Below are 20869 nucleotides of genomic sequence, written 5' to 3' on the forward strand. Positions count from 1 at the left end.
ACATTTGTCCACACAGTCTCCAGCGTGTCCTGGTGAAGTCCTGTGATGTTCTCCACGTCATCCTTGGCTCTGATGAGCTTGTGGATAGTTTTGGGCTTCCACAAGTCGGGCTTGAGTCCCTCCAGTTGATGTTCCCCCACAAATCGAACGACGTCTCCGTAGAACCATGGCGTCGTCCAGTTGTAGGGGAAGGAGCTGTCCCACTTGTCCCAGCCGAGTCGCCTCCAAAGAGGAAGCAGGAAGAAGCGAGACATGGACCTGCCCGCGGAGCCATTCTTGACTTGCAAAGTCTGGCGGACACAATCACACACAAAAGAGGATCGCAGGAGGGTGGGGATATCTGGAACGCCCTTCCCACCCTTGCGAGGCTCCTTGTACATGACGGCCCGCCTGACTCTGTCCATCTTGGATCCCCAGACAAAGTGAAACACTGTCCTGGTAATGGCCCTGCACACAGTGACGTGTGGGGGCCAGGCCTGCGCCGTGTACTGCAAGACGGGCAGGACCTCATTACGCAGGACGAGTGCCTTACCCTCACAAGTGAGGTGTCTGAGGCTCCAGAGTCCGATCCGTTGCTTCACCTTGGCCAAGCGTTCTTGCCAGGACTTGAGGGCCGCTCCTTCCTTCCCGAACCAGACTCCCAGCACCTTGAGGAAATCCGGTTGAATGTTGAAGGGGAAGGGGGCGGAGGAGGCCGGCTGCCAATCCCCGAAGAGCATGGCTTCCGACTTCCTGCAGTTGACTTTGGCCCCTGAAGCCCGGCCGAACCTCTCACACGTCTGGACGAGGGCGTCGACTGAACCACGATCAGCGCAGAAGACGGTGACGTCGTCCATGTAGAGCGAGCACTTGACCTCGTGTCGTCCCGGACCCGGTGCGGTGATCCCTCTGATCTCTCCATTCTGCCGGATAGCCTCTGCGAAGAGTTCTATAACACAAACAAAAAGAAGAGGTGATAGAGGGCAGCCTTGTCTGACCCCAGAGAGGACAGGGAAGGGGTCAGTCTTCCCGCCGTTCACCAACACCGAGCTGTGGATATCAAAATACATCAGACGGACATACGAACAAAACATGTTACCCAAACCTAACCGGTGCAGAGCTCGGCCCATGAACTCGTGGGAAACCCGGTCGAAGGCCTTCTCCTGATCCAAGGAGACCAGGGCCGCGTGTGCGCGGCGGACCTTGATGTACTCGACCGTGTCCCGCACGAGAGCGAGGCTGTCTGCGATGCGACGTCCAGGGATGCCGCAGGTCTGGTCCGGGTGGATGATCCGTCCGATGACCGTCTTAAGTCGTGTCGCCATCGTCTTGGCCAGGATCTTGTAGTCCACGTTGAGCAGAGTGATGGGACGCCAATTCCTCAGGTCGCACCTCTCTCCCTTCCGCTTGTACAGGATCGTGACCATTCCTTCCCTCAAAGATGGAGGCATTCTACCCTCCACCACCATCTCCTCGTACAGGTCCAACAGGTCCGGACAGATGAGGTCTCCCAGCGCTACATAGAGCTCCGCTGGAAGACCATCACTGCCCGGGGTCCTGCCGGTCCTAAAGGATTTAGCGGCAGAGAGCAATTCGCCCACCATCAGAGGTTTGTCCAAGGCTGCCGTGCCTGCAGGATCAAGATGGTTAGTGATACCTGACAGGAACTTATCAGCAGCGTCGGGGTCGGTAGTCTTGTGGGAGTAGAGTTCGCTGTAGAAGTCGCTGACGACCTTCATCACGTCCTCCTTCCCACGTCGCATGTTTCCGCTCTCGTCTCGCAGCTCGTTCAGGGGCGTGTGACCGGCATGAAGTTTCCTGAAAAAGAATGAGTTACATTTCTCACCCTTCTCCAGATTCTCCACTTTGGAACGGAAGACGATTCGCTTGGACTCCTCCTCAAAGTGCCTTTTCAGGCTCTTCTTGGTCTCCTCCAGCTCCTCCCTCACGTCCCAGCCGCAGTGAAGAAGGTCCTGCAGCGACCGCAGCTCGCGCTGCAGCCCTCTGAAGTCCCTCCTCTTCTCACACGCCTGTTGTCGACCCTTGGCCTGAAAGAAACAGCGAAACTCAAGTTTAACATATTCCCACCAATCAGAGACTGTTTGGAAGCTACCCTTGTAGGACTGCCACATTGCGTAGGCTGCTCTCAGCTCCTCCACGACTTCATCCTGAGCCAGCAGAGCACAATTCAGCTTCCAGGAGCCGGGGCCGGACGGAAAACCGTCGCCGAGGACACCTTGTAAGTGAATGGCTCTGTGGTCGGAGAAGAAGCAGGGGACCATCGAGTGCCTACTCTGCCTGACTGCCCGAGAGGTGAACACAAAGTCAATCCTGGAGCGGAGTGAGCCATCGGGTCGGCTCCACGAATAGTTTGTGGAGCCTCTCCCCATGGAGCCCACCACATCCTGAAGAGAGGCCTCGGTTACCATCTCGATGAGCAGCTTGGACGTGATGTCCAACTTGGCAGATGTGCCAGAACTACGACCATCCTCCTCGATGGGGCAGTTGAAATCCCCGGCCATCACTAAGGTCCTGGTGGTGGCAAGCTGAAGCCGCAGGGTCTGGAAAAGCTCCAAACGCTCATTCTTCAGTGGGGACGCATACACGTTGATGAACCTGACAGGTTCTCCCGCCCAGTTGCCATCTACAACAAGAGCCCTGCCGCAGATGAGCTCCTGGACGGACTCAAGCGTGAATGCGCCCCCCCTGATCAGAATTGCGACCCCCGCAGACTTGCAGTCACCCCCACCGGACCAGTAGGATGGACCGTGGGACCACTCCCTGGCCAGATGTTTGAAGGACCTAGAGGAGGGAAGGGAACATTCCTGCAACATATAAACATCACACAACTGGGAAGTAAGGAAGGCATAAATAGTCTGACGTCTGAACTTGTCCTTGATGCTCCTGACATTAATGGAAAATAAGTTAATATTAGCCATCATGTAGGGAAAAAAGAAAAAGTTAGCGCAGGCAATACACCTTAGTTACCACTCCGGTCGGGTGGTCCCTCGTCGGTGTTGACTGCTGGTGACGGGATCACCAGCAGGCCCTCTTCCTCCATCTGGTCAAGCAGCGCGGCCTCGATCTCGGCGACCACCAGTTCCTCCTCTTCTGGCTCGGCCACCAGGGTCTCAACCATGTGCTCCATCTCTTCTGGCTCAGGGAGGGTATCCTCCTTTTCGCCTACGAAATCCAGAATCTTCTTTTTGGAGGATTCCTTAGCAGGGCTGTCCTCCACCTTCCTCTTTCCCCGAGTTGGAACTGGGGAGACAAGAAGGGGAAAATCCTCCTCGGAATAGATAGCGGCAGGTGGAGGAAAGGTTAATTCCACCGCTACCATGGTCTGGGGAGGGAGAGTGGCTGCCGGGGCAGGGGAAAGGACACCTGCTGAGGAGTAGGGGAAGGAGGAAGAGGAAGTGGAATCCTCAGCAGGGGTGGCCGGGGTGGGGGGGATTGGACGGGGGTGGCAGGGGGAGGGATCGAGAGAGGGGTGACAGAACTCTTACCCTCCTTTGACTTTTTCTTCTGCTTCGGAGCTGCTGGGACCGTCGCTGGGGCTTTGGCCACCGACTCCTTGACCGCTTTGGCCTTGGTCGTCTCGGCCTTGGCCGCTGGGGCCTTGGTCGTCGCGTCCTTGACCTTCACAGGCCTGGTCGTCGGGGCCTTGTCCTCCGGAGCTGGGGTCGTCGCAACCACCGATGCCCAGGATCTCTCACGCTTGGGGCAATCCTTGTACAGATGAGCCGCCAGCCCACACAGGTTGCAGGACGTCTTCTTCGGGCAGTCCTTCGAGCTGTGTCCCGTCACTCGACAAATCCTGCAGGCATCCTCCTTGCAGTTCTTCATCTCGTGGCCGTTCTTGCCGCATCTCCTGCAGTTCCGCGGCATGTCCGGGTAATAGATGAGGCCGTAGGAGTTGCCCAGGGAGAATGTCGGGGGCAGGTGCCGAAGTCCGTCTGAGTACGCCAGGTCCCTGTGAAGTCTAACGGTCACCGACCACTTACCTGTCCAGAAGCCGAGTCCATTCAGGATGTGAGAGGGTTCCTTCACAACCAAACAGAAGCGTCTCAGGAAGGTACAGATGTCTTGGCCTGGGGTGTGCGGGTTGCGCATGGAGACCGTGATCCTCCTTTCGTCCCTCTGGATAGGGCAGCTACCTGTAAAGGCAGAGAAAGAATTATCCGGTCCTTTTGCGCTTACCATTTCCCAGAACCTCCTGCAGGTGTTCACAGTGGCGAAGGTGACGAAGAAGATCCCCGTCAAGAAGGTCTGGATGCTGAGGGTGTCCGACCTGGAGAAGCCTCGATCCAGCAGCATCTTCTGGCAGAACACGTCCGAGGACATGTGCGGCACCCTCCCATCCACTTCCTTCAGCTTCAGGGCCACCGTCTGCCGCATCCATGGCTCCAGGGCTGGAGCTTCGTGGCGGGGCTTCTGGGGTCCCTTCTGCTGGCCATTCGTGGAGGCAGAGTCCTTGGGGTCAGAATCGGCTCCTGGCTGGGCCCTCCTGGCTGTCCCCGGCTCCAGGCTCTTCTTTTCGGCCTTCCTCGCAGCGCTTGCCATGGCTTTCCTCCTGCAGTTACTTCTTGGAGCTGGATCTGGAACTCTTCCCGGAATGGGTGGAGCTATGCAGATTCTTCTCCCGTCGTGTTCTGGACAAATTCCCCGAAAGGTCTTTGTCTCGATGATTTTCTTCCTCGAAGATTCCACAGGACAGCCCAATTCTTCTCCGAGTCTTCGTCTTCTTCTGGATTCTTTAGAGCTTCTTCCTCCCACCGATATCCGCCTTCCTTCTCCGATGTCAGCTGGGCTCCGAAGCTCTTCTCCTTCTGAGTTCGATCGCTCTCGTCAAGTGTAGATCGTAGCTCTTGTGTTCTTAAAAGAACAGATACTACACTTGATCTTAGCCAAAAGGCCGAGAAGCGATAACCAGAATTGGTTTCAAACTACGGAGCCACCCAAGGATCCTAAAAAGTCCATTTGTGGAGATGAGCTCCTGGACTCCCGTTAAGAAGACATGTTGTCAACCTCTAGATCCCTTACATGCCTGCACTTTTCGGCTTGCTGCTGCTGCAATCCACGCGTTTTAGATCTGCATAACTCCACCTCTTTAAACACAGCACCTTCACCCCCTGCTGTTCCCACCCGCCTCAACACCGTTGGAAGGGAGGAGAACCAATTAAGGCGGGGGGTGGGGTGGAACGAGCAGCTGTCTACCCTTAGCAGGAGGGCTCCTGATTACATACCTCTCCTGCTGCTGCTGCTGGCTGTCCAGCAGCAGACTGAAGGTGGCTGCTGCTGTGCACAGGTATATAAAGGCTCAGAGCCTATTATGACACGCGCAGCCAGCGTTCCATTGCCACATTCCATCTACTGCAGGCAGGATACCTGGCTGGCTGAATGTCGCTGAGAAGCTCACAGAGACCGCCATAAGCAACAGTTTAACAGAATGCCACAGACTAATCAACCAAACTTTTTGGGTTGGGTTCTCTTTTATAGTCTGCAGGCATTAAATGAAAGAAGTCAGTGTTCCAGCAGAAGGAGACAACGTTTCAGAAAAGGCATTGTAGCAAACCAAAAAAGAAATTTTAAGCGCAGCAGAGTAACCAGCGCACATACCTGTTAGCTCAGGTGAGTTTAAAAGGCTGCTGTTGATAACAAGGGCATTTGCTAAATAGATGGTGTGTGTGCAACAATATACTGAAAGGTCAATTATATTGTGCAGCTTATCTCACCACCTGTAGTTATTTAGGTGAAAGCTCCAAAATGCTTGCCTAATATGTCTGTTTATCCAAAAGGAAGTAAAAAGGGAGAGCTAGAAAGATAGCATTGCATCACATTACATGGCAATGCAATGCACAGTTGCTGAAGTTGAACCAAAATGAGCTTGTAATCTGGCTTCTGCAACTTTGAACATGAAAAATCCAATGAGGAGAAGAAAAGCAGAGCCAAAGAGTCCATCCCAAAATCCGACAAACAAGCAAAATGAACAAAAAACATTGAATTCAATTCTTTCTGATTTTAGAAACTGCATTAAAGAAGGGGTGCACCGGTCCTGGAGATACTGCAATACCAGGTCAATGCGTGGAGTGGACAGAGCAAGCTCTTTTTCCATCTCCCTGTTCTAAAAATCCATTTAATATATGGTCCCCAGATAGGGGACGTATCAGATATTAAACTGATAAGAACAGATACTACACTTGATCTTAGCCAAAAGGCCGAGAAGCGATAACCAGAATTGGTTTCAAACTACGGAGCCACCCAAGGATCCTAAAAAGTCCATTTGTGGAGATGAGCTCCTGGACTCCCGTTAAGAAGACATGTTGTCAACCTTTAGATCCCTTACATGCCTGCACTTTTCGGCTTGCTGCTGCTGCAATCCACGCGTTTTAGATCTGCATAACTCCACCTCTTTAAACACAGCACCTTCACCCCCTGCTGTTCCCACCCGCCTCAACACCGTTGGAAGGGAGGAGAACCAATTAAGGCGGGGGGTGGGGTGGAACGAGCAGCTGTCTACCCTTAGCAGGAGGGCTCCTGATTACATACCTCTCCTGCTGCTGCTGCTGCTGGCTGTCCAGCAGCAGACTGAAGGTGGCTGCTGCTGTGCACAGGTATATAAAGGCTCAGAGCCTATTATGACACGCGCAGCCAGCGTTCCATTGCCACATTCCATCTACTGCAGGCAGGATACCTGGCTGGCTGAATGTCGCTGAGAAGCTCACAGAGACCCCCATAAGCAACAGTTTAACAGAATGCCACAGACTAATCAACCAAACTTTTTGGGTTGGGTTCTCTTTTATAGTCTGCAGGCATTAAATGAAAGAAGTCAGTGTTCCAGCAGAAGGAGACAACGTTTCAGAAAAGGCATTGTAGCAAACCAAAAAAGAAATTTTAAGCGCAGCAGAGTAACCAGCGCACATACCTGTTAGCTCAGGTGAGTTTAAAAGGCTGCTGTTGATAACAAGGGCATTTGCTAAATAGATGGTGTGTGTGCAACAATATACTGAAAGGTCAATTATATTGTGCAGCTTATCTCACCACCTGTAGTTATTTAGGTGAAAGCTCCAAAATGCTTGCCTAATATGTCTGTTTATCCAAAAGGAAGTAAAAAGGGAGAGCTAGAAAGATAGCATTGCATCACATTACATGGCAATGCAATGCACAGTTGCTGAAGTTGAACCAAAATGAGCTTGTAATCTGGCTTCTGCAACTTTGAACATGAAAAATCCAATGAGGAGAAGAAAAGCAGAGCCAAAGAGTCCATCCCAAAATCCGACAAACAAGCAAAATGAACAAAAAACATTGAATTCAATTCTTTCTGATTTTAGAAACTGCATTAAAGAAGGGGTGCACCGGTCCTGGAGATACTGCAATACCAGGTCAATGCGTGGAGTGGACAGAGCAAGCTCTTTTTCCATCTCCCTGTTCTAAAAATCCATTTAATATATTGTTCCCAGATAGGGGACGTATCAGATATTAAACTGATAAGAACAGATACTACACTTGATCTTAGCCAAAAGGCCGAGAAGCGATAACCAGAATTGGTTTCAAACTACGGAGCCACCCAAGGATCCTAAAAAGTCCATTTGTGGAGATGAGCTCCTGGACTCCCGTTAAGAAGACATGTTGTCAACCTCTAGATCCCTTACATGCCTGCACTTTTCGGCTTGCTGCTGCTGCAATCCACGCGTTTTAGATCTGCATAACTCCACCTCTTTAAACACAGCACCTTCACCCCCTGCTGTTCCCACCCGCCTCAACACCGTTGGAAGGGAGGAGAACCAATTAAGGCGGGGGGTGGGGTGGAACGAGCAGCTGTCTACCCTTAGCAGGAGGGCTCCTGATTACATACCTCTCCTGCTGCTGCTGCTGCTGGCTGTCCAGCAGCAGACTGAAGGTGGCTGCTGCTGTGCACAGGTATATAAAGGCTCAGAGCCTATTATGACACGCGCAGCCAAGCGTTCCATTGCCACATTCCATCTACTGCAGGCAGGATACCTGGCTGGCTGAATGTCGCTGAGAAGCTCACAGAGACCGCCATAAGCAACAGTTTAACAGAATGCCACAGACTAATCAACCAAACTTTTTGGGTTGGGTTCTCTTTTATAGTCTGCAGGCATTAAATGAAAGAAGTCAGTGTTCCAGCAGAAGGAGACAACGTTTCAGAAAAGGCATTGTAGCAAACCAAAAAAGAAATTTTAAGCGCAGCAGAGTAACCAGCGCACACACCTGTTAGCTCAGGTGAGTTTAAAAGGCTGCTGTTGATAACAAGGGCATTTGCTAAATAGATGGTGTGTGTGCAACAATATACTGAAAGGTCAATTATATTGTGCAGCTTATCTCACCACCTGTAGTTATTTAGGTGAAAGCTCCAAAATGCTTGCCTAATATGTCTGTTTATCCAAAAGGAAGTAAAAAGGGAGAGCTAGAAAGATAGCATTGCATCACATTACATGGCAATGCAATGCACAGTTGCTGAAGTTGAACCAAAATGAGCTTGTAATCTGGCTTCTGCAACTTTGAACATGAAAAATCCAATGAGGAGAAGAAAAGCAGAGCCAAAGAGTCCATCCCAAAATCCGACAAACAAGCAAAATGAACAAAAAACATTGAATTCAATTCTTTCTGATTTTAGAAACTGCATTAAAGAAGGGGTGCACCGGTCCTGGAGATACTGCAATACCAGGTCAATGCGTGGAGTGGACAGAGCAAGCTCTTTTTCCATCTCCCTGTTCTAAAAATCCATTTAATATATGGTCCCCAGATAGGGGACGTATCAGATATTAAACTGATAAGAACAGATACTACACTTGATCTTAGCCAAAAGGCCGAGAAGCGATAACCAGAATTGGTTTCAAACTACGGAGCCACCCAAGGATCCTAAAAAGTCCATTTGTGGAGATGAGCTCCTGGACTCCCGTTAAGAAGACATGTTGTCAACCTCTAGATCCCTTACATGCCTGCACTTTTCGGCTTGCTGCTGCTGCAATCCACGCGTTTTAGATCTGCATAACTCCACCTCTTTAAACACAGCACCTTCACCCCCTGCTGTTCCCACCCGCCTCAACACCGTTGGAAGGGAGGAGAACCAATTAAGGCGGGGGGTGGGGTGGAACGAGCAGCTGTCTACCCTTAGCAGGAGGGCTCCTGATTACATACCTCTCCTGCTGCTGCTGCTGCTGGCTGTCCAGCAGCAGACTGAAGGTGGCTGCTGCTGTGCACAGGTATATAAAGGCTCAGAGCCTATTATGACACGCGCAGCCAGCGTTCCATTGCCACATTCCATCTACTGCAGGCAGGATACCTGGCTGGCTGAATGTCGCTGAGAAGCTCACAGAGACCGCCATAAGCAACAGTTTAACAGAATGCCACAGACTAATCAACCAAACTTTTTGGGTTGGGTTCTCTTTTATAGTCTGCAGGCATTAAATGAAAGAAGTCAGTGTTCCAGCAGAAGGAGACAACGTTTCAGAAAAGGCATTGTAGCAAACCAAAAAAGAAATTTTAAGCGCAGCAGAGTAACCAGCGCACATACCTGTTAGCTCAGGTGAGTTTAAAAGGCTGCTGTTGATAACAAGGGCATTTGCTAAATAGATGGTGTGTGTGCAACAATATACTGAAAGGTCAATTATATTGTGCAGCTTATCTCACCACCTGTAGTTATTTAGGTGAAAGCTCCAAAATGCTTGCCTAATATGTCTGTTTATCCAAAAGGAAGTAAAAAGGGAGAGCTAGAAAGATAGCATTGCATCACATTACATGGCAATGCAATGCACAGTTGCTGAAGTTGAACCAAAATGAGCTTGTAATCTGGCTTCTGCAACTTTGAACATGAAAAATCCAATGAGGAGAAGAAAAGCAGAGCCAAAGAGTCCATCCCAAAATCCGACAAACAAGCAAAATGAACAAAAAACATTGAATTCAATTCTTTCTGATTTTAGAAACTGCATTAAAGAAGGGGTGCACCGGTCCTGGAGATACTGCAATACCAGGTCAATGCGTGGAGTGGACAGAGCAAGCTCTTTTTCCATCTCCCTGTTCTAAAAATCCATTTAATATATGGTCCCCAGATAGGGGACGTATCAGATATTAAACTGATAAGAACAGATACTACACTTGATCTTAGTCAAAAGGCCGAGAAGCGATAACCAGAATTGGTTTCAAACTACGGAGCCACCCAAGGATCCTAAAAAGTCCATTTGTGGAGATGAGCTCCTGGACTCCCGTTAAGAAGACATGTTGTCAACCTCTAGATCCCTTACATGCCTGCACTTTTCGGCTTGCTGCTGCTGCAATCCACGCGTTTTAGATCTGCATAACTCCACCTCTTTAAACACAGCACCTTCACCCCCTGCTGTTCCCACCCGCCTCAACACCGTTGGAAGGGAGGAGAACCAATTAAGGCGGGGGGTGGGGTGGAACGAGCAGCTGTCTACCCTTAGCAGGAGGGCTCCTGATTACATACCTCTCCTGCTGCTGCTGCTGCTGGCTGTCCAGCAGCAGACTGAAGGTGGCTGCTGCTGTGCACAGGTATATAAAGGCTCAGAGCCTATTATGACACGCGCAGCCAGCGTTCCATTGCCACATTCCATCTACTGCAGGCAGGATACCTGGCTGGCTGAATGTCGCTGAGAAGCTCACAGAGACCGCCATAAGCAACAGTTTAACAGAATGCCACAGACTAATCAACCAAACTTTTTGGGTTGGGTTCTCTTTTATAGTCTGCAGGCATTAAATGAAAGAAGTCAGTGTTCCAGCAGAAGGAGACAACGTTTCAGAAAAGGCATTGTAGCAAACCAAAAAAGAAATTTTAAGCGCAGCAGAGTAACCAGCGCACATACCTGTTAGCTCAGGTGAGTTTAAAAGGCTGCTGTTGATAACAAGGGCATTTGCTAAATAGATGGTGTGTGTGCAACAATATACTGAAAGGTCAATTATATTGTGCAGCTTATCTCACCACCTGTAGTTATTTAGGTGAAAGCTCCAAAATGCTTGCCTAATATGTCTGTTTATCCAAAAGGAAGTAAAAAGGGAGAGCTAGAAAGATAGCATTGCATCACATTACATGGCAATGCAATGCACAGTTGCTGAAGTTGAACCAAAATGAGCTTGTAATCTGGCTTCTGCAACTTTGAACATGAAAAATCCAATGAGGAGAAGAAAAGCAGAGCCAAAGAGTCCATCCCAAAATCCGACAAACAAGCAAAATGAACAAAAAACATTGAATTCAATTCTTTCTGATTTTAGAAACTGCATTAAAGAAGGGGTGCACCGGTCCTGGAGATACTGCAATACCAGGTCAATGCGTGGAGTGGACAGAGCAAGCTCTTTTTCCATCTCCCTGTTCTAAAAATCCATTTAATATATGGTCCCCAGATAGGGGACGTATCAGATATTAAACTGATAAGAACAGATACTACACTTGATCTTAGTCAAAAGGCCGAGAAGCGATAACCAGAATTGGTTTCAAACTACGGAGCCACCCAAGGATCCTAAAAAGTCCATTTGTGGAGATGAGCTCCTGGACTCCCGTTAAGAAGACATGTTGTCAACCTCTAGATCCCTTACATGCCTGCACTTTTCGGCTTGCTGCTGCTGCAATCCACGCGTTTTAGATCTGCATAACTCCACCTCTTTAAACACAGCACCTTCACCCCCTGCTGTTCCCACCCGCCTCAACACCGTTGGAAGGGAGGAGAACCAATTAAGGCGGGGGGTGGGGTGGAACGAGCAGCTGTCTACCCTTAGCAGGAGGGCTCCTGATTACATACCTCTCCTGCTGCTGCTGCTGCTGGCTGTCCAGCAGCAGACTGAAGGTGGCTGCTGCTGTGCACAGGTATATAAAGGCTCAGAGCCTATTATAACACGCGCAGCCAGCGTTCCATTGCCACATTCCATCTACTGCAGGCAGGATACCTGGCTGGCTGAATGTCGCTGAGAAGCTCACAGAGACCGCCATAAGCAACAGTTTAACAGAATGCCACAGACTAATCAACCAAACTTTTTGGGTTGGGTTCTCTTTTATAGTCTGCAGGCATTAAATGAAAGAAGTCAGTGTTCCAGCAGAAGGAGACAACGTTTCAGAAAAGGCATTGTAGCAAACCAAAAAAGAAATTTTAAGCGCAGCAGAGTAACCAGCGCACATACCTGTTAGCTCAGGTGAGTTTAAAAGGCTGCTGTTGATAACAAGGGCATTTGCTAAATAGATGGTGTGTGTGCAACAATATACTGAAAGGTCAATTATATTGTGCAGCTTATCTCACCACCTGTAGTTATTTAGGTGAAAGCTCCAAAATGCTTGCCTAATATGTCTGTTTATCCAAAAGGAAGTAAAAAGGGAGAGCTAGAAAGATAGCATTGCATCACATTACATGGCAATGCAATGCACAGTTGCTGAAGTTGAACCAAAATGAGCTTGTAATCTGGCTTCTGCAACTTTGAACATGAAAAATCCAATGAGGAGAAGAAAAGCAGAGCCAAAGAGTCCATCCCAAAATCCGACAAACAAGCAAAATGAACAAAAAACATTGAATTCAATTCTTTCTGATTTTAGAAACTGCATTAAAGAAGGGGTGCACCGGTCCTGGAGATACTGCAATACCAGGTCAATGCGTGGAGTGGACAGAGCAAGCTCTTTTTCCATCTCCCTGTTCTAAAAATCCATTTAATATATGGTCCCCAGATAGGGGACGTATCAGATATTAAACTGATAAGAACAGATACTACACTTGATCTTAGTCAAAAGGCCGAGAAGCGATAACCAGAATTGGTTTCAAACTACGGAGCCACCCAAGGATCCTAAAAAGTCCATTTGTGGAGATGAGCTCCTGGACTCCCGTTAAGAAGACATGTTGTCAACCTCTAGATCCCTTACATGCCTGCACTTTTCGGCTTGCTGCTGCTGCAATCCACGCGTTTTAGATCTGCATAACTCCACCTCTTTAAACACAGCACCTTCACCCCCTGCTGTTCCCACCCGCCTCAACACCGTTGGAAGGGAGGAGAACCAATTAAGGCGGGGGGTGGGGTGGAACGAGCAGCTGTCTACCCTTAGCAGGAGGGCTCCTGATTACATACCTCTCCTGCTGCTGCTGCTGCTGGCTGTCCAGCAGCAGACTGAAGGTGGCTGCTGCTGTGCACAGGTATATAAAGGCTCAGAGCCTATTATAACACGCGCAGCCAGCGTTCCATTGCCACATTCCATCTACTGCAGGCAGGATACCTGGCTGGCTGAATGTCGCTGAGAAGCTCACAGAGACCGCCATAAGCAACAGTTTAACAGAATGCCACAGACTAATCAACCAAACTTTTTGGGTTGGGTTCTCTTTTATAGTCTGCAGGCATTAAATGAAAGAAGTCAGTGTTCCAGCAGAAGGAGACAACGTTTCAGAAAAGGCATTGTAGCAAACCAAAAAAGAAATTTTAAGCGCAGCAGAGTAACCAGCGCACATACCTGTTAGCTCAGGTGAGTTTAAAAGGCTGCTGTTGATAACAAGGGCATTTGCTAAATAGATGGTGTGTGTGCAACAATATACTGAAAGGTCAATTATATTGTGCAGCTTATCTCACCACCTGTAGTTATTTAGGTGAAAGCTCCAAAATGCTTGCCTAATATGTCTGTTTATCCAAAAGGAAGTAAAAAGGGAGAGCTAGAAAGATAGCATTGCATCACATTACATGGCAATGCAATGCACAGTTGCTGAAGTTGAACCAAAATGAGCTTGTAATCTGGCTTCTGCAACTTTGAACATGAAAAATCCAATGAGGAGAAGAAAAGCAGAGCCAAAGAGTCCATCCCAAAATCCGACAAACAAGCAAAATGAACAAAAAACATTGAATTCAATTCTTTCTGATTTTAGAAACTGCATTAAAGAAGGGGTGCACCGGTCCTGGAGATACTGCAATACCAGGTCAATGCGTGGAGTGGACAGAGCAAGCTCTTTTTCCATCTCCCTGTTCTAAAAATCCATTTAATATATGGTCCCCAGATAGGGGACGTATCAGATATTAAACTGATAAGAACAGATACTACACTTGATCTTAGTCAAAAGGCCGAGAAGCGATAACCAGAATTGGTTTCAAACTACGGAGCCACCCAAGGATCCTAAAAAGTCCATTTGTGGAGATGAGCTCCTGGACTCCCGTTAAGAAGACATGTTGTCAACCTCTAGATCCCTTACATGCCTGCACTTTTCGGCTTGCTGCTGCTGCAATCCACGCGTTTTAGATCTGCATAACTCCACCTCTTTAAACACAGCACCTTCACCCCCTGCTGTTCCCACCCGCCTCAACACCGTTGGAAGGGAGGAGAACCAATTAAGGCGGGGGGTGGGGTGGAACGAGCAGCTGTCTACCCTTAGCAGGAGGGCTCCTGATTACATACCTCTCCTGCTGCTGCTGCTGCTGGCTGTCCAGCAGCAGACTGAAGGTGGCTGCTGCTGTGCACAGGTATATAAAGGCTCAGAGCCTATTATAACACGCGCAGCCAGCGTTCCATTGCCACATTCCATCTACTGCAGGCAGGATACCTGGCTGGCTGAATGTCGCTGAGAAGCTCACAGAGACCGCCATAAGCAACAGTTTAACAGAATGCCACAGACTAATCAACCAAACTTTTTGGGTTGGGTTCTCTTTTATAGTCTGCAGGCATTAAATGAAAGAAGTCAGTGTTCCAGCAGAAGGAGACAACGTTTCAGAAAAGGCATTGTAGCAAACCAAAAAAGAAATTTTAAGCGCAGCAGAGTAACCAGCGCACATACCTGTTAGCTCAGGTGAGTTTAAAAGGCTGCTGTTGATAACAAGGGCATTTGCTAAATAGATGGTGTGTGTGCAACAATATACTGAAAGGTCAATTATATTGTGCAGCTTATCTCACCACCTGTAGTTATTTAGGTGAAAGCTCCAAAATGCTTGCCTAATATGTCTGTTTATCCAAAAGGAAGTAAAAAGGGAGAGCTAGAAAGATAGCATTGCATCACATTACATGGCAATGCAATGCACAGTTGCTGAAGTTGAACCAAAATGAGCTTGTAATCTGGCTTCTGCAACTTTGAACATGAAAAATCCAATGAGGAGAAGAAAAGCAGAGCCAAAGAGTCCATCCCAAAATCCGACAAACAAGCAAAATGAACAAAAAACATTGAATTCAATTCTTTCTGATTTTAGAAACTGCATTAAAGAAGGGGTGCACCGGTCCTGGAGATACTGCAATACCAGGTCAATGCGTGGAGTGGACAGAGCAAGCTCTTTTTCCATCTCCCTGTTCTAAAAATCCATTTAATATATGGTCCCCAGATAGGGGACGTATCAGATATTAAACTGATAAGAACAGATACTACACTTGATCTTAGCCAAAAGGCCGAGAAGCGATAACCAGAATTGGTTTCAAACTACGGAGCCACCCAAGGATCCTAAAAAGTCCATTTGTGGAGATGAGCTCCTGGACTCCCGTTAAGAAGACATGTTGTCAACCTCTAGATCCCTTACATGCCTGCACTTTTCGGCTTGCTGCTGCTGCAATCCACGCGTTTTAGATCTGCATAACTCCACCTCTTTAAACACAGCACCTTCACCCCCTGCTGTTCCCACCCGCCTCAACACCGTTGGAAGGGAGGAGAACCAATTAAGGCGGGGGGTGGGGTGGAACGAGCAGCTGTCTACCCTTAGCAGGAGGGCTCCTGATTACATACCTCTCCTGCTGCTGCTGCTGCTGGCTGTCCAGCAGCAGACTGAAGGTGGCTGCTGCTGTGCACAGGTATATAAAGGCTCAGAGCCTATTATAACACGCGCAGCCAGCGTTCCATTGCCACATTCCATCTACTGCAGGCAGGATACCTGGCTGGCTGAATGTCGCTGAGAAGCTCACAGAGACCGCCATAAGCAACAGTTTAACAGAATGCCACAGACTAATCAACCAAACTTTTTGGGTTGGGTTCTCTTTTATAGTCTGCAGGCATTAAATGAAAGAAGTCAGTGTTCCAGCAGAAGGAGACAACGTTTCAGAAAAGGCATTGTAGCAAACCAAAAAAGAAATTTTAAGCGCAGCAGAGTAACCAGCGCACATACCTGTTAGCTCAGGTGAGTTTAAAAGGCTGCTGTTGATAACAAGGGCATTTGCTAAATAGATGGTGTGTGTGCAACAATATACTGAAAGGTCAATTATATTGTGCAGCTTATCTCACCACCTGTAGTTATTTAGGTGAAAGCTCCAAAATGCTTGCCTAATATGTCTGTTTATCCAAAAGGAAGTAAAAAGGGAGAGCTAGAAAGATAGCATTGCATCACATTACATGGCAATGCAATGCACAGTTGCTGAAGTTGAACCAAAATGAGCTTGTAATCTGGCTTCTGCAACTTTGAACATGAAAAATCCAATGAGGAGAAGAAAAGCAGAGCCAAAGAGTCCATCCCAAAATCCGACAAACAAGCAAAATGAACAAAAAACATTGAATTCAATTCTTTCTGATTTTAGAAACTGCATTAAAGAAGGGGTGCACCGGTCCTGGAGATACTGCAATACCAGGTCAATGCGTGGAGTGGACAGAGCAAGCTCTTTTTCCATCTCCCTGTTCTAAAAATCCATTTAATATATGGTCCCCAGATAGGGGACGTATCAGATATTAAACTGATAAGAACAGATACTACACTTGATCTTAGCCAAAAGGCCGAGAAGCGATAACCAGAATTGGTTTCAAACTACGGAGCCACCCAAGGATCCTAAAAAGTCCATTTGTGGAGATGAGCTCCTGGACTCCCGTTAAGAAGACATGTTGTCAACCTCTAGATCCCTTACATGCCTGCACTTTTCGGCTTGCTGCTGCTGCAATCCACGCGTTTTAGATCTGCATAACTCCACCTCTTTAAACACAGCACCTTCACCCCCTGCTGTTCCCACCCGCCTCAACACCGTTGGAAGGGAGGAGAACCAATTAAGGCGGGGGGTGGGGTGGAACGAGCAGCTGTCTACCCTTAGCAGGAGGGCTCCTGATTACATACCTCTCCTGCTGCTGCTGCTGCTGGCTGTCCAGCAGCAGACTGAAGGTGGCTGCTGCTGTGCACAGGTATATAAAGGCTCAGAGCCTATTATGACACGCGCAGCCAGCGTTCCATTGCCACATTCCATCTACTGCAGGCAGGATACCTGGCTGGCTGAATGTCGCTGAGAAGCTCACAGAGACCGCCATAAGCAACAGTTTAACAGAATGCCACAGACTAATCAACCAAACTTTTTGGGTTGGGTTCTCTTTTATAGTCTGCAGGCATTAAATGAAAGAAGTCAGTGTTCCAGCAGAAGGAGACAACGTTTCAGAAAAGGCATTGTAGCAAACCAAAAAAGAAATTTTAAGCGCAGCAGAGTAACCAGCGCACATACCTGTTAGCTCAGGTGAGTTTAAAAGGCTGCTGTTGATAACAAGGGCATTTGCTAAATAGATGGTGTGTGTGCAACAATATACTGAAAGGTCAATTATATTGTGCAGCTTATCTCACCACCTGTAGTTATTTAGGTGAAAGCTCCAAAATGCTTGCCTAATATGTCTGTTTATCCAAAAGGAAGTAAAAAGGGAGAGCTAGAAAGATAGCATTGCATCACATTACATGGCAATGCAATGCACAGTTGCTGAAGTTGAACCAAAATGAGCTTGTAATCTGGCTTCTGCAACTTTGAACATGAAAAATCCAATGAGGAGAAGAAAAGCAGAGCCAAAGAGTCCATCCCAAAATCCGACAAACAAGCAAAATGAACAAAAAACATTGAATTCAATTCTTTCTGATTTTAGAAACTGCATTAAAGAAGGGGTGCACCGGTCCTGGAGATACTGCAATACCAGGTCAATGCGTGGAGTGGACAGAGCAAGCTCTTTTTCCATCTCCCTGTTCTAAAAATCCATTTAATATATGGTCCCCAGATAGGGGACGTATCAGATATTAAACTGATAAGAACAGATACTACACTTGATCTTAGCCAAAAGGCCGAGAAGCGATAACCAGAATTGGTTTCAAACTACGGAGCCACCCAAGGATCCTAAAAAGTCCATTTGTGGAGATGAGCTCCTGGACTCCCGTTAAGAAGACATGTTGTCAACCTCTAGATCCCTTACATGCCTGCACTTTTCGGCTTGCTGCTGCTGCAATCCACGCGTTTTAGATCTGCATAACTCCACCTCTTTAAACACAGCACCTTCACCCCCTGCTGTTCCCACCCGCCTCAACACCGTTGGAAGGGAGGAGAACCAATTAAGGCGGGGGGTGGGGTGGAACGAGCAGCTGTCTACCCTTAGCAGGAGGGCTCCTGATTACATACCTCTCCTGCTGCTGCTGCTGCTGGCTGTCCAGCAGCAGACTGAAGGTGGCTGCTGCTGTGCACAGGTATATAAAGGCTCAGAGCCTATTATGACACGCGCAGCCAGCGTTCCATTGCCACATTCCATCTACTGCAGGCAGGATACCTGGCTGGCTGAATGTCGCTGAGAAGCTCACAGAGACCGCCATAAGCAACAGTTTAACAGAATGCCACAGACTAATCAACCAAACTTTTTGGGTTGGGTTCTCTTTTATAGTCTGCAGGCATTAAATGAAAGAAGTCAGTGTTCCAGCAGAAGGAGACAACGTTTCAGAAAAGGCATTGTAGCAAACCAAAAAAGAAATTTTAAGCGCAGCAGAGTAACCAGCGCACATACCTGTTAGCTCAGGTGAGTTTAAAAGGCTGCTGTTGATAACAAGGGCATTTGCTAAATAGATGGTGTGTGTGCAACAATATACTGAAAGGTCAATTATATTGTGCAGCTTATCTCACCACCTGTAGTTATTTAGGTGAAAGCTCCAAAATGCTTGCCTAATATGTCTGTTTATCCAAAAGGAAGTAAAAAGGGAGAGCTAGAAAGATAGCATTGCATCACATTACATGGCAATGCAATGCACAGTTGCTGAAGTTGAACCAAAATGAGCTTGTAATCTGGCTTCTGCAACTTTGAACATGAAAAATCCAATGAGGAGAAGAAAAGCAGAGCCAAAGAGTCCATCCCAAAATCCGACAAACAAGCAAAATGAACAAAAAACATTGAATTCAATTCTTTCTGATTTTAGAAACTGCATTAAAGAAGGGGTGCACCGGTCCTGGAGATACTGCAATACCAGGTCAATGCGTGGAGTGGACAGAGCAAGCTCTTTTTCCATCTCCCTGTTCTAAAAATCCATTTAATATATGGTCCCCAGATAGGGGACGTATCAGATATTAAACTGATAAGAACAGATACTACACTTGATCTTAGCCAAAAGGCCGAGAAGCGATAACCAGAATTGGTTTCAAACTACGGAGCCACCCAAGGATCCTAAAAAGTCCATTTGTGGAGATGAGCTCCTGGACTCCCGTTAAGAAGACATGTTGTCAACCTCTAGATCCCTTACATGCCTGCACTTTTCGGCTTGCTGCTGCTGCAATCCACGCGTTTTAGATCTGCATAACTCCACCTCTTTAAACACAGCACCTTCACCCCCTGCTGTTCCCACCCGCCTCAACACCGTTGGAAGGGAGGAGAACCAATTAAAGCGGGGGGTGGGGTGGAACGAGCAGCTGTCTACCCTTAGCAGGAGGGCTCCTGATTACATACCTCTCCTGCTGCTGCTGCTGCTGGCTGTCCAGCAGCAGACTGAAGGTGGCTGCTGCTGTGCACAGGTATATAAAGGCTCAGAGCCTATTATGACACGCGCAGCCAGCGTTCCATTGCCACATTCCATCTACTGCAGGCAGGATACCTGGCTGGCTGAATGTCGCTGAGAAGCTCACAGAGACCGCCATAAGCAACAGTTTAACAGAATGCCACAGACTAATCAACCAAACTTTTTGGGTTGGGTTCTCTTTTATAGTCTGCAGGCATTAAATGAAAGAAGTCAGTGTTCCAGCAGAAGGAGACAACGTTTCAGAAAAGGCATTGTAGCAAACCAAAAAAGAAATTTTAAGCGCAGCAGAGTAACCAGCGCACATACCTGTTAGCTCAGGTGAGTTTAAAAGGCTGCTGTTGATAACAAGGGCATTTGCTAAATAGATGGTGTGTGTGCAACAATATACTGAAAGGTCAATTATATTGTGCAGCTTATCTCACCACCTGTAGTTATTTAGGTGAAAGCTCCAAAATGCTTGCCTAATATGTCTGTTTATCCAAAAGGAAGTAAAAAGGGAGAGCTAGAAAGATAGCATTGCATCACATTACATGGCAATGCAATGCACAGTTGCTGAAGTTGAACCAAAATGAGCTTGTAATCTGGCTTCTGCAACTTTGAACATGAAAAATCCAATGAGGAGAAGAAAAGCAGAGCCAAAGAGTCCATCCCAAAATCCGACAAACAAGCAAAATGAACAAAAAACATTGAATTCAATTCTTTCTGATTTTAGAAACTGCATTAAAGAAGGGGTGCACCGGTCCTGGAGATACTGCAATACCAGGTCAATGCGTGGAGTGGACAGAGCAAGCTCTTTTTCCATCTCCCTGTTCTAAAAATCCATTTAATATATGGTCCCCAGATAGGGGACGTATCAGATATTAAACTGATAAGAACAGATACTACACTTGATCTTAGCCAAAAGGCCGAGAAGCGATAACCAGAATTGGTTTCAAACTACGGAGCCACCCAAGGATCCTAAAAAGTCCATTTGTGGAGATGAGCTCCTGGACTCCCGTTAAGAAGACATGTTGTCAACCTCTAGATCCCTTACATGCCTGCACTTTTCGGCTTGCTGCTGCTGCAATCCACGCGTTTTAGATCTGCATAACTCCACCTCTTTAAACACAGCACCTTCACCCCCTGCTGTTCCCACCCGCCTCAACACCGTTGGAAGGGAGGAGAACCAATTAAGGCGGGGGGTGGGGTGGAACGAGCAGCTGTCTACCCT

General features: G+C 47.8%; 12 non-coding genes and 1 pseudogene across 12 annotated transcripts; all 13 read right to left on the reverse strand.

Moving 5' to 3' along the window:
* Positions 1-4808: 4808 nt before the first annotated feature.
* LOC141234112 (U2 spliceosomal RNA) lies at positions 4809-4906 on the reverse strand (annotated as a pseudogene).
* A 1112-nt stretch (positions 4907-6018) lies between these two features.
* LOC141233785 (U2 spliceosomal RNA) lies at positions 6019-6209 on the reverse strand. The gene has a single exon (XR_012299815.1). It is a non-coding gene; the product is annotated as a U2 spliceosomal RNA (small nuclear RNA).
* A 1115-nt stretch (positions 6210-7324) lies between these two features.
* LOC141234009 (U2 spliceosomal RNA) lies at positions 7325-7515 on the reverse strand. Its single transcript, XR_012300032.1, has one exon. It is a non-coding gene; the product is annotated as a U2 spliceosomal RNA (small nuclear RNA).
* A 1116-nt stretch (positions 7516-8631) lies between these two features.
* On the reverse strand, positions 8632-8822 carry LOC141233787 (U2 spliceosomal RNA). The gene has a single exon (XR_012299817.1). It is a non-coding gene; the product is annotated as a U2 spliceosomal RNA (small nuclear RNA).
* A 1115-nt stretch (positions 8823-9937) lies between these two features.
* Positions 9938-10128, reverse strand: LOC141234049 (U2 spliceosomal RNA). Its single transcript, XR_012300070.1, has one exon. It is a non-coding gene; the product is annotated as a U2 spliceosomal RNA (small nuclear RNA).
* Positions 10129-11243: 1115 nt separating this feature from the next.
* LOC141234051 (U2 spliceosomal RNA) lies at positions 11244-11434 on the reverse strand. The gene has a single exon (XR_012300072.1). It is a non-coding gene; the product is annotated as a U2 spliceosomal RNA (small nuclear RNA).
* Positions 11435-12549: 1115 nt separating this feature from the next.
* On the reverse strand, positions 12550-12740 carry LOC141234052 (U2 spliceosomal RNA). The gene has a single exon (XR_012300073.1). It is a non-coding gene; the product is annotated as a U2 spliceosomal RNA (small nuclear RNA).
* A 1115-nt stretch (positions 12741-13855) lies between these two features.
* On the reverse strand, positions 13856-14046 carry LOC141234053 (U2 spliceosomal RNA). The gene has a single exon (XR_012300074.1). It is a non-coding gene; the product is annotated as a U2 spliceosomal RNA (small nuclear RNA).
* A 1115-nt stretch (positions 14047-15161) lies between these two features.
* On the reverse strand, positions 15162-15352 carry LOC141233788 (U2 spliceosomal RNA). Its single transcript, XR_012299818.1, has one exon. It is a non-coding gene; the product is annotated as a U2 spliceosomal RNA (small nuclear RNA).
* A 1115-nt stretch (positions 15353-16467) lies between these two features.
* LOC141233789 (U2 spliceosomal RNA) lies at positions 16468-16658 on the reverse strand. Its single transcript, XR_012299819.1, has one exon. It is a non-coding gene; the product is annotated as a U2 spliceosomal RNA (small nuclear RNA).
* A 1115-nt stretch (positions 16659-17773) lies between these two features.
* LOC141233790 (U2 spliceosomal RNA) lies at positions 17774-17964 on the reverse strand. The gene has a single exon (XR_012299820.1). It is a non-coding gene; the product is annotated as a U2 spliceosomal RNA (small nuclear RNA).
* A 1115-nt stretch (positions 17965-19079) lies between these two features.
* LOC141233791 (U2 spliceosomal RNA) lies at positions 19080-19270 on the reverse strand. The gene has a single exon (XR_012299821.1). It is a non-coding gene; the product is annotated as a U2 spliceosomal RNA (small nuclear RNA).
* A 1115-nt stretch (positions 19271-20385) lies between these two features.
* On the reverse strand, positions 20386-20576 carry LOC141233793 (U2 spliceosomal RNA). Its single transcript, XR_012299822.1, has one exon. It is a non-coding gene; the product is annotated as a U2 spliceosomal RNA (small nuclear RNA).
* Between the last annotated feature and the right edge of the window lie 293 nt (positions 20577-20869).

Source organism: Phyllobates terribilis, unplaced genomic scaffold, assembly GCF_046119375.1.
Source record: "Phyllobates terribilis strain yellow unplaced genomic scaffold, ASM4611937v1 Scaffold_629__1_contigs__length_933511, whole genome shotgun sequence".
Classification (NCBI taxonomy): Eukaryota; Metazoa; Chordata; class Amphibia; order Anura; family Dendrobatidae; genus Phyllobates; species Phyllobates terribilis.